Source organism: Copadichromis virginalis, linkage group LG10, assembly GCF_057382275.1.
Source record: "Copadichromis virginalis isolate Kocher_CV1m ecotype Utaka linkage group LG10, C_Virginalis_male_GT1.1, whole genome shotgun sequence".
Lineage (NCBI taxonomy): Eukaryota > Metazoa > Chordata > Actinopteri > Cichliformes > Cichlidae > Copadichromis > Copadichromis virginalis.
In genome coordinates, this window is record NC_140627.1 from 3,010,426 (window position 1) to 3,023,458 (window position 13,033).

At 38.9% G+C, this 13,033-nt stretch overlaps 1 protein-coding gene across 1 annotated transcript in view; it reads right to left on the minus strand.

Moving 5' to 3' along the window:
- The window catches only part of b3gat1b (beta-1,3-glucuronyltransferase 1 (glucuronosyltransferase P) b), a 57,992-nt gene extending 45,723 nt beyond the window's left edge, over positions 1 to 12,269 (minus strand). Inside the window, exon 1 of the mRNA XM_085469470.1 lies at positions 11,838 to 12,269. The gene's annotated coding sequence lies outside the window, so the exon portion shown is untranslated. The remainder of the gene's footprint in view (positions 1 to 11,837) is intronic.
- Between the last annotated feature and the right edge of the window lie 764 nt (positions 12,270 to 13,033).

Genomic DNA, 13,033 nt, shown 5'->3' on the forward strand with positions numbered 1-13,033 from the left:
GGGGCTGCATGTCAGCCAGTTGTGTTGGCGACCTAGTCAATATAGATCAAATTTAAATGAAGACAATATCTGCTATACAATACCATTCGGAAAAAATCTGATTGGCATCAATTTCATTTTTTAGCACGAAACACAATCCAAATGCAGCAAAAACATGGATGGATGTCAGTGCCTCCACATTACTGAAGCAGCGTGGGATCATCTTGATAGACTGGCACAAAGACCAGCTTTGAATGTCCTTCAACAAGCCTGGAGAACTATTCCTGAAGTCTGCTTTAAGGAATTACGAGAAAGCTTTCCTAAGAGTGTGATGGAGTATTAGGACCACATTAAGAAATAAAAATGTATTGTTCATTTTGAGAATAAGGTTGAAACACTATAACATGAAGATTAAAGTTAGATTGTTATTTCAGGTCAAACAACTGATGCTGAATTATCATTTATCCTTTTCATTGGCAAGCTTAAATATGAAAATTATTCATTCTGAAGATATAAGGCAGCAGTATTCAGGCTCAGTTTTCTTTCAAGTGAATGAACCTTTCATATATTCAGTGTCTGTATCCCTGCATCAAATTCCATTCAGTCATCAACAATATTTCTTATTCATTAAAAAGACTGTTTAGAAATGTGTACAGATGATCACCTGTTTGGATTTTTATTATGTGTGTCAGCCTCATTTTCAGCTGGAAACACCTTCCTGTGTGTTTGTGCATGTTATTAGAGAGCAGATGATGGTGTTTAGAAAAAGAAACTATTCAAAATAATGTGCGCATATAAACAGACTAATCAGAGAAGAACACATCTCAGTCCTCTTGATGTGGGCTTCTCTTCATCAATCAAGAGTGTGAAAAAAACTGTCTTTTTGTCTTTCTTTTCTTCTTTTGACATTTCACTGTGCTTGGCATGTTGAGAAGGTTTTTGTTAATAAGGAAAAGTTGAGTAAAATTATGCACAAGTTTAACCTGCTAGGAAAGAATGTAACATCCTGTGATTTTTATTCCTGAGGTGAGAATTTGTCAGATCAGATTAATGATACTGTGATACAATTTCAAAGGTGTCATATAGAGAAAGAAGAAGCCTTGATACAGTATTAAAACATAAATCCCTAGTCTCACATTCAATAAATATTTTCTTAAGCTGGCCATGACAACACTGACATGTGCTTTTAATGGCAACATTTCTTCCTCTGAAAGTATTTTTTCTGCTTTAGAATTTGTATAAACACTTATTGGTTTGCAGAGACGTAATTATTGCATCATACATACAAATCTAGCTTCATTGTTGCAGGACGCTGGAGGGGGTATTCATTTTTGGGTTTCTGCTTCAGAAGCCTTATTATGAATGATTGCATGATTGAATCGACACTTTTTTATTATTTTTTACATTTTTGTTAATTTACCAAAATTAATCCAATTACAGCATTAGAACAAAAGTCAGGGAATCCGGAATGTTAAAATTTCCTAGTAATACATTTTTCTTATGCTTATGCAGAAAGCTTGAGTTACATTTCCTGGCAAACAGACTCACACGACTCCATTCATGTTACAGTTTTAGGATTTGAGTTTTGCAACGAAGCAGCTATATTACCTTTTGTCAAGAACTAGAAATATTCTTTTTGAACTTCAATGCATTTTATGCCCCTGTAGAAATGCTATCTTCAAGGATAGCAGTGCATTTTCTTGAAAAGACAATAACAAAGACTTACATGGACAGACTTGGAATTTTCATAGACTTGATAGACTTGATAATGTAATTTAAATACTAATATCAGAAAGCTTATGCTTAAAATAAAAATGCTTACATGTTGATGTATAGAAAGTAATTTCACTTAATTAAACACAACAACATAGGATGGATGAGTATTGCATGGGAATGCCACCAGTAGCTGGAGTCAGAAACCAAGGTGCAAAGTCTGAATGATGTCTTTAAACTGTTTTTTTTTTCATCTTTAATGACTTTCAACTTGTGCACACAACTGTTGCTTTTTTAAACTCACTGAAAACTTACACTATACAATAACATGCTTTTGATTGCAGCTGTGGATGGCTAATGAATGGGCAGTTAAATGGTGACTGTATTAAATCAAGTGATAATGAACAATCGCATTACTGTTCAAATCACAAGGCAATTAAGGACTTATGAAAAGTTTAGCATCCTGAAATCCTGATCTGCTGAATCTACATTGCACTGACTTTATTCTGATTATACCTGATAGATGAAGCCGTTAACTCTGACCTCCACATACACAAACTTTCTACAGATGAACAGCTCGTATTGCCAACCTGTCCTCACTTGTCAGTAGGACACTTTAGAGTGCATCCTGGTTTGATTTGTTATCATTGTGGACTCAACAGTGACAGGTAAATAGAATTACTAAAGTGAATTTCACATCAGCAAGTGGGATGTTTGGGTTTGGAGGGGAAAAATAAATCAGATAAGCCTGAGATATCTAAAACCTGAGAAATAGTTTTAAAAGAATTTAGTATATATGAGTTATTAAAAAAGTGTAGCAAGTGAGAGTTTAATAATTTTATATGTGGGTGTATGTGATTACAGCTTTCTACTGTGAAGATGTTTACAAGTACAGACGGTGTGAAGTCTAACATTTCAGTGAAAGCGTTAATGAGTACCGGATAGTGCTGTGCCAACAGTACATTTCACAGCTCAGACAGGCAAAATGTTCCTACTTTCAGCACAGTTTGTGTTTGCAACAAGCATCATCTTATTAGTTTAATTAGAAAATCATCAACTCTGGAACCATACACCCTGCAGTCGGGAACCGATGAGATGTATATATCACAGCTCATAATGATACTGAGATTGCTATAAGAAAATATAGACTAAACAATAAACACCGTGACACTAATAAATGAAGTCTTTACAATATTTGTGAAAGAACGTGTTCTAAAGAACATACTGAGAGTGGTATTATAATAGGATACTACCATTGCAACTAGTCCGTTTGGGACATTTCTTCCGTCCTGGTTATTCAGCTTTAAGTGGTGTTATTGCAAAGTGGAAGCATTTAGGAACCCCAGCAACTCAGTGGCAGACCTCATAGTTACAGAGCAGGGTCACTGTGCTGAGCTGTCACCAACACTCTGCTGACTCAATGATTGCAGAGCTCCAAACCTCCTGTGGTATTAACATCAGCACAAAAGCGGTGTCCTGAGACACCTTGGCATGAGTTTTCATGGACGAGCAGCTCCTGTAGGTGTAATGTGTAAATGCACAATAGCGTGAAATTTAAGCTAAATTCTAAAGAACAGTAAGGAAGCATTAGCCTGAAATTGTAATTATAACATTAGAGATCTGAAGCCTTGGCGGCTCTGAGGATTCATTTTCTGTCCACCATTTAACAAGGAAACATGCTGCACTGTTACTGTATCTAATTATGCACACGACCAGCCTCCTCATAGAGTAATGTATTGCCAGCTATCAGCCTTTGGAGCCTGATATAAACAGCAAGCCAAAAACTCCCAACTCTACTTGGCAATCAAGTACTTTTTGGCCACTACAGTCCTACATATCAAGGCAAATTGTACACATGCCATTCTACATCTACAGTTTGTTGTGAAAAACCCACATAGCATTGTAATAATATAATTGCCATTTAAAATCATATGTACCAAAAATAAGATGCCAAAGCAGTTGTCACACCTCAGGCTGGAATTAACTGAGAGCTCAGGGAGAGCGAGCTTCTCTGCAATACCTTTATGTAGTCTCATCCTCGCATGATGGGGCACCTTCATCAAACACTCTTAATAAAATTCGTTCAAAGATTTATACAGTCATTTGAAATGAAATGTGGATTTAGATTGTTGTCTGTTTTCATTTCCTCTCTATAGAGAATGCTGAACAACCTTCTTGTGCTGCCTGGGCAAAGCACGAGGCCACCCCACTGACACTAACAATGAGAAGATGAGGAGTGAAAGTGTTACACTGTCAAATAGCAGCAAGACCTTGATGCCAGCTCTTGCTCTTGACGAAGGCGGTCGCACTTTTCTCCTCCTCCTCTAACTTAGCTTTCCTGCTTAGCCTCTTATGTCCTTGTCTAGTCTCGTGTTTTTTGTATTACTTTTCCCTGGAACACTCTCTCACAGTCTGTTCTCTAAAACCTAAAAGAGGAATTATGGATTTGATCAACTGGTCCCTAAATGCAATTGACACTTTTCTCAACGAGAAGTTTGGGCTTGGGTGAGCCTGAGTGCTGAAGATATCTACCTATTTGGAACCATGGTAACAGGGTTCTTGCTGATCGGAGCTGGCTTGGCCCTGACTTATCAAAGAATTAAGAAAGCGGAACCGGCTGTTCAAACCTCCACAAGGCTGCCCGCTGGGATTGAAACGATGGACGAGGCGTGAGTTTCTCAAAACGGGCTCATTGAGTGCAGCACGGATAAGATCTTGGAGAAGCTTACAGCTGCCGTGAATACTCAGAATAAGATCTCTGAGTGCAGACTGGATTACATCTTGGGGAGGCTCACTGTGGTCGTGAGTTCTCAGAATCGGCTCTTTGAGCACAAGAATGACAACATCACTGAGCGCAAGTTTGATAACATCATGGAGAAGCTCACGGCTCTCCAACGGCAGATTGAGAGACCAGTGTTGGACTGTTAGAACTGCTTTGAAATTCATATGAGCTGTTCGCACTAAAGTAAAAAGCACCATCACTTCATGCGGAGACCCTTCGGCTCCCGCCTTGCGACCGCAGCTGGCGCCGAACAAAAACACCCTGATAACGACTGTGTTTAGACTGTTCTTCCCATTCCATGCAAGGCCACCTGGGTTGGCTGGAAGACTGTTTACTTAGCCTAGCAGGGCGAAGGACACTGTCTCAGCTGAACTATGGACACACACACACACACATATACACTGATATGCACACACTCATCCCCCCCTCCCTTTCCTTCGATGCTTGTTCCCTCCTGGGAACACGGCGGGTCTGAGCCCACGCTGGAATGGTAGCGCTGGGCAGGATGGCTGCTGTGTTTGCTTCGGATTACTCCTCACCCCCCACCCGACCCTGTGACTTGTCACGCGTTCCATAATGTTGTGCTGTGGACATTTATGTGCTTTTTGTGCAGAGGAGTTTTTTTGTTTCCTGTTCTCATGCTGTCCTCCCAGGAGCCCAGCATGAGTAGAGGTCTCTTTTTTTCCTCTTGTACTTTCCCATTGTAGTGTATATTTCAGTGTTTTTTTCTGTAACGCTACCGATCTCCGACCTGTATCCCCATGTGATGTCTGTGTTGTGTGTGTAACGTCGGGGGGGTGCCCTATTTCACTGCAGGGCAACCTGCACATGGCGAATAAAGCCTTGATTGATTGATTGATTGCAATTTAAAGAGTTTGTATGTTTAAAATATGTTTAACATTGGCAACTGTTGTCAGCATAATATGCAACCACAAAATCACCACTGGCACCGTCTACTACGCCTACTCTCATTCACTTTGGTTTTGGGCACACCATAATCCGATTACAGCCTCTAGTTGGAGTCCTTCTGTTAATATTCCCTTTTTTTTTTTTTTTTTTTTGCTGTTTTGCATACTTGCATATTTGATGACGGAGTAAAAATTTATCTGCTTGTTTTCCCCGAGGCAATCAGTATTCATCAAAATTCATGTCTTATCGGTGTATCAATTAATTTAATATGGCCTTAATGAAGTAGTAATTATTTTAAGCTACTTATGTGACCATTCTTATAACGGAAATCAAATCAGCAGCCAGAGGCAAATGACAATCAGTTCCATCAAAACTCAGTGTATACATGAATTGTAATATTCTGCAAGACATGTAATGAGATAATCCAATTATTCTTATGATCAAAGTGAGAAACAACAAGTCTCTGCAAGTGGTTTATGCTCATTTAGCAGCTAGTGAGTTGCAGTGAAGTGACATCACAACATGCTTGTCTTTACATCTGAAAGATAACTGGTAATATTCTCTAACAGGAGATCAGTGCAGATTGGGATGAATTAAAAACCAGTGCTGTCCCGACCTTTAAAAAGAGAGTGGTGCAATCAACATGAAGTACAGACTTAAAACAACTGGAAAAGTCAAACTATAGGGATAAAACCACATGTATTATTCATGTGTGTACAACCCTCATGTTAAATTTAAATAAATTAGCATTCACTCACATTTCGCTGAATGGAAGTTTGTCCCCACCCCCGATATCCACACATAGAGGCAATTTTATCTTTCAGTGGCTTTAAAAATAGACTCAAAACAATCAGAAGCACATATACAATCATCCTACAATCAAGAAGGAAATGTATGCACACAGCCGCAGCCGTTTCCATTATATACAGCCACTTTATCCATGCCACTCATCCTGATTACAAAAACACATAGATACACAATATGCATACATTAACTTGTTTACTAGTTTCCCGGTTGTTGCGATTGCTTCGGGGGGGACTTTAAAAGTAGTGCAATAACTTTTAAGTAGACCGATCTCAGATGCCAGAATGGGTCATTTAGTGGAAGAAGGACACACTGCTGCTCCACTTCACCGATACTGAAGAGGGGGTTTAACCAATTCAGGCCCCGGCTCCTTCAAGTTCAGCTTTAACTGGATGTGGAGGATGTGCTTGGCAAACAGACACGCTGCTGCAATGTTGTTTTTGGAAAAGCAGAATCATTTTAATGCAGCGCTATTACTGCACTACACAGTATCACAAAGCAGCTGATAAACTGCAGCATCTGTTTATCGTTTGTTTCATGTTTAATCATTTATAAGTATCTCGATCGTTTTTGAGTGTGGGAAAATTTGGTCGATTTATAATGTTATGTGACCTCAGAGCAGCTTGGTATTTAGGGGCAACAACACTATGGGGAAACTGCCAAATGACACTTTATCATGCTGACATAATGAATAACAACTGGCCTAATAATAATTCATTTATTTTTTTAAAATATGGATGATTCGAAAAAAAAGAACAAGTTGAGAAGTGGGCTGGGTAATAAATTATTTGTAAATGTAGCAAAACTACAATATTAAAATAACAAGTCAGGCTAAAGACCCCAATGATCAGCTGATCCCCTATGAGCATATGATACACACATGTAGTTTTGTAGTCTTGTGTAATTCTGTTCCTGTGAATCAAAATTACTTCAGAGATGTTACATTTAATCAAATCTGAGTTCTAAAGAAAAGGGCAGAGTGTAGTTATAGGGGCTGAAAACTGCAGCATGTTTGAAATAAACTCAAACAAGACTTGGCAAACGCATCACACCATTACACTTACAGTATGTTATGCCTATGTTTAATTTGGATGTGTGAAAATATACATGTTGTTGCTCGGTTTCAACACTTTTAATTGGAATCATCAGCCAGAAAATGTGCAATGACACAACCAATGATGAGCCAATCAGCAGTTCCCAATAACAAAATGTGCCAAATATTGTGTTTTCTGTGTTAGTGATCCATCTTGTGAACTACAAAAACACTAGCCAAATAGCACCAGCATGTCCTGTATGAAATGTATCAGACACTGCAATACCATTAGCCTAGATTAAAATATTGCTTTGTTTCTATTTAGCAGGTAAAGTGGGTGCAGTTTTACCATAAGACCTCACAACTTTAGTGGCAAGCTGCTTGTCTCAGGACTCTCCCTGTCTCCAGCCATGTATTGTTATCAATATAATGCAGTCATATTATAAAATCATCCCACAAAGAGCGTGTAAAAATAAAATAAGAAAAGAAATAGTCAGCTTTAGTAAGACATTTGCTCACGTTCAGAAAAAGGCCCATTTTCTGTCTTCCCATGTGTGAAGCTCGTTAGCTCATCATGAATCAGCAGGATGACGTTCTGTATCTTCTTGGCATTTGGTAAGACTGAGTCACAGTCGGGCTGAACACTTTAGTGTCAGTACAAATGGAGAATGCTGCACAAATTTGAGTGTAATACAAAAGAAATGCATTTCTCTTATATCGTCCAAGTCTAACATAAAATGCATTGAATTGAATTACAAAGCTTTCTGGCTGCTGCTAGCGTAGTCAGTCGGGTTTGTAGGTTTGCATTGTTCTGGAGGAAGTGAGGGCTATCTAGCTTGTCAGTATGTTACCTGAACCATACTCTGATCTCCAGCACTAAGTATGCAATTGGTGGTTGCCATTTGTAGTCAGAATATGCAAACTCAGCTCCTTCCTCCATCCTAACACCAGTGGAAATGTTTGTTTGTTTGTTTGTTTTTTACAATAATGTATTTAAATTTCAAATATCTTCAAGTTTTGCTTCTATTTTCTTACCATAACACAAAGTTATTTTTGTAGGTTGACTGTTTTAAGGGAAATCGGGTACTTTAGCAACCTAACTAAAATAACTAGCCACTTCCAGAAAGCTAGCCAGCTACAACTCAAGGACCAAGGAGAAGGTTTTTAGGGCACAGCCTGCAATTTACAAAACAAAAACAAAAAAGTGTTTTTTTGACAGTCACATTCTCACTCACAGAACTCTCAGTCAACATGCTGTCATCCAGCTGTCAACAATAAAATGTCCTGTAACATCCTCAAAGATTCAGAGGAAAAGTTTCCAGTGAAAATAACATGAACTCTGGCATGTTTGGGCCTTAATACAATTCAAGCTCAGTGCTCACACCACTTTCCAGATATGACTCCCCATAACTTTTTTCTCCAAAATAAAATGCAAAAAAAGTTATTTTGATATCGTAATTAATAACAAATTTACACCTACAATTGTTCACAAAAGGACAACCAGGTACAGTGTTTGCTTTCTGAAATCGCGCCCTCACAAACTGTGGTTCACAGTTTCAGCAGTGATCAGGTTCATACTCTACAAGAACTATGGGGAAGCCCTATTTTGAGAGCATTTAATTATACAGAAAAGTACATGATGGAGTTGAGACAAAAAAATTGAACCTTATTAACTAAAGCTGTCAACAAATTGTGAAGAAGTGATTGACCTTATGTCAGAATGGTGGCCTGGAAAAGGCAAAGCCTCTCAAGGAAATGATAAACTAAGAAGAAACAGCAAAACATAACACAACAGCAAGCACACATCTCAATAAATTTGGACCCACCACTAATAAAATAATCTTGCTACTTCGCTGACCCACTTCCACTACGCTGCTGTATGCAGCCACATATGCTGATGCCATAACACTGCCTCCACCATGTTTTACAGGTTATATTATTTCCTCTGTCCAATAAAGTGTTTCATAACTCGCTTTCCGATGGCTAAGAGTGAAAACAGCTGCACCTTACATCTTGTCGTAACCGTTTGTATATCCATTCATGAATGCACCCTTTTGATGTAGACCTTGACAATAATATGCCAGTTTCCTTCAAAGTATTCTTGAGTGCAGGATTTTTCTTCAGCCTCTGAGCTCAACATTCACTTTGTGACTGTTTGATTTTGCAAAGAGTGTCATTGTCCAAAATTCTATAGGTCTGTGCTCTTGCTTCGTAGTCATTGCACACAAAACGCTCACTCAGTTAGCACTCTATTGTCTACACTTTTTTTTTCAGTGTATCTGACATGAGAGAGTACAGTTCAGAGTAAACTTCAGAGGACCTGGCATCCTGCTTCATAGCGTGATAGTGCTGGTTTGGCGAGGAACCGCTCTGTGTATTGATCTGCTCATGCACTATTCCCTCTACTTCGTGTGAGAATTTGCCTCTGATCTGAACCAACTTTCAAGTGGGTAAAAACAATCTGACTCAAAGGCACTTTTTTTTGTAATGTACATCAATAGAGTAGCAGAGTGTGCAGAAAAAAAGCAAGCCTCCAATAGTGGTTCAAAGGGTAATGATTTACCCTCTGAATGGCCTATCCATCAGAGCTACCCTTAATTCTGCTTTATACCGATCTAACACAAGTTGATGCAAACTCAAAATAGTTCAGGAGGATTTCAAAGTGAAATGTCATTCCATTGGGGCGATCGTGGCTCAAGAGTTGGCAGTTCATCTTGTAACCGGAAGGTCGCCGGTTCGAGCCCCGGCTTGGACAGTCTGTGTTGTTGTGTCCTTGGGCAAGACACTTCACCTACCGCCTACTGGTGATGGCCAGAGGGGTCGATGGCGCGATATGGCAGCCTCGCTTATGTCAGTCTGCCCCAGGGCAGCTGTAGCTACATCTGTAGCTGCCTCCACCAGCGTGTGAATGAATAGTGGAATTGTAAAGTGCTTTGGGGGCCCCGATAAGCGCTATATAAATCCAATCCATTATTATTATTAAATTTCCAGACAAATCTTAATTCCAGTGAAGATTTTTCAACAAGACTCATTTGTTCGACAACAGAAGGTGAAGCACAAATGGCGAGGTAAATTATTGAACATCGCTACAAATCTTAGTGTGATGATAGTAGTGTATGTATGTATACATGCACCCTATCTCCTACTTAAAAGGTTGAATCCTAGTTTGCAAGAACATCGTCACACATACAGCGATGATTAACATCTATATGTTATTACAAAAATCTTTATATTGATTCATATTCATCATCCCTCAATGTTACACTGTCCACTTGTATCACTTGGCACATTCAGTGTGGAAATTTGTTCAAGTCACCAGTACAGCGATTATTCACACCTCTGTGTTTTTAAAAAGAACTATTATTACAATTATTCAAATATTTATTATAAATATTTTAATAATTATAAATATTTTAATAATTATAAATTTAATATAAATTCTTTGGATTTTCCTGTATATTATGTTCATATTAGTGCTGTCACCGTTAATCTGGTTAAAATGACATTAATGCCATAACCGTCCGTGCGTGGAGCTGCACGGCGTCAAAGCGTTAGCGGGGTTAGCTTGTTTTAACACGATAACTCGCTAACGGAGATTTGCCGCGTTAATGCAGTTATGGCATTAACGTCATTTTAATGAGATTAACGTTGACAGCACTAGTTCATATGTTTTTACCGTATTACCTAATCAGTCTGTGTTTCTTTCATGTGTCATGCTCAGTGTTTGTCGCCCGTAAAATAACTTATTTCTAAACGTGCTGCTGGTTACAATAAAGATAATAATGTACTGTAACTTTTTACAACAAGTTTTCCTCAAGTAATCAGCACACTAATAATTTGCTCCATCATTTGATAAATTGTTGGTGATACTTGAAACCATTAAAGCCAACTTAATCTTTAATGTCGCAAAACTGAAAGTTTCAAACCTGCAAATGAGCAAAACTGAAACACTGACTTGAATAAAACATCTTAATTAGCTCTGATGATATCTTTTTTTTTTCAGTTTGATTTACATTTTTAGTGCAGTTTTCTTTATTTATCTTTATTGCTTTTACTGTGCTGTTTATGCCAGTGGTTAAGACACAGTTGATGGCAATATAGTTTTATAATAGTACATCTAAAATGCTGCAAGGCTTTGTGAAACGGTAAAAGATGCTTAAGCGTTATACTGCATATTCATCAGTGCCAGTATTTTGAGAAAGACAAGTTGGCAGCTAAGACTCCTTGAATATCTTCCAAAGTCTAATTAACAGACGTAGATATCAGCAGTACTGTGCAGTCAAAGATGACAGACTGTATCACAAGACACGAATCACTCGGTGTCACTCTTTATTTCAGAATCAAAACAGATTTAATGATCTGTAAAAGTATAAAACATTGACCCCATTAACTCCTAACTGACGCACCTGTGATCCTCAAAAGTTCTCTGTATTTGAGCTATTCAGAGCACCGGAGGATTTGTCAAGATGATCTCTATTACACTTTAGTCTATAGTTCGATAAGCACTGACACGGCGTGAAAAACCTATAAACATGCAGAAAACGTGTCTTATCTGTTGATCCTACATATTTGAAAAGATGGATGACTCAAAGGAGAAAAGATAAAAAGGGTTCAAACCTTAATTGCAGACCGGAGCTGCTCAGCATCCACTTCTCTGCGTGTTGCCTTCTCCTGCACTGCTTCTGCTTCCAAGCTCAAACGATCTCGCCAAAGCAGATTTCAGACACTCTTTGCTGCAGTCACTGCCGTTCATACACAAACGCTGCAACCCTGAATGAATGAATAGAGCTTACAGGTGTACATGTCGGGAGAGCGCTGCCAGAGCTCATGGCGTGCTCCAGCGCTCACAGACTGAGACGTGGAAGAAGAGAGGGCAGCTTATTTGGCATTATCATCCCACCCTCCCTCTGGTCTACTCTCCTCCCGTTCCTCTCTCTGTCACTGTCTCCTCTCTTATTCACCTTTTTATCCCCTGCCTTTCCCCTCAAAGCAACTGCTCGGCTTCCTCTTGTCTTGCTGTAATTATGAGTGTAAGTAATTGTCTTATTCCAGCAAGAGGGTGTACGTGAGAGAGAGGCAGACACGACTTGAAGCAAGCCATCTGTGAGAGAGTATTTATATGAAACTGAAGGAGAATCTCTGCTTTTGAGGGAAGGACCATCCTCTCTGAGACAAACAGCTACTGGCATGTATCAGAGAGGGATGAACAGCCGACTTCGTACAAGAGGAGAATGAAAGAGCCTCCCGTGTCTTCGAGATCTAAGGTGCACACAATGAGGAGCTGGTGATTTAAAGAAGCATAAAATTACCTTGGACACAATTACATTTTTTGACAGTGAAGAATCACCTCTCTGGAACCATTAAGTGCTACTTTTCCTCTTTTTGAAAGGTGTGACATTTAGAAGAAATGCTTAGCCACTAAACTTGAATCTAACCTTTACTAAATAATGGATTGTGGCTGTGAATCATGTGACACCTCAGTAATTGAAAAACAATATGAAAATTCCAGAGGTTCGCTTCGACAGTTGTAAGTCCACAGCTGTGTGCACTTTAGTTCACTCAGTCATGTATATTTATTAAACGCAAGAAAACAATGTTGCTTTAAAGAAGACATGCGCTCCAGTCTGGAAGCGATGAGGTGAAATAACTCTCCTAAAGCCATCAGTCACGTTGTGAAATATTTCCACTCTGACGCCATTTTTGCTTCGCTTCACATACACACACTTCTGACTAGAAGCATTTAAACATCTATGAGAGTTTAAATGATTGTCTTTTCCATCTATTATGGCAACACATGTCCAACAAGGCTGTTG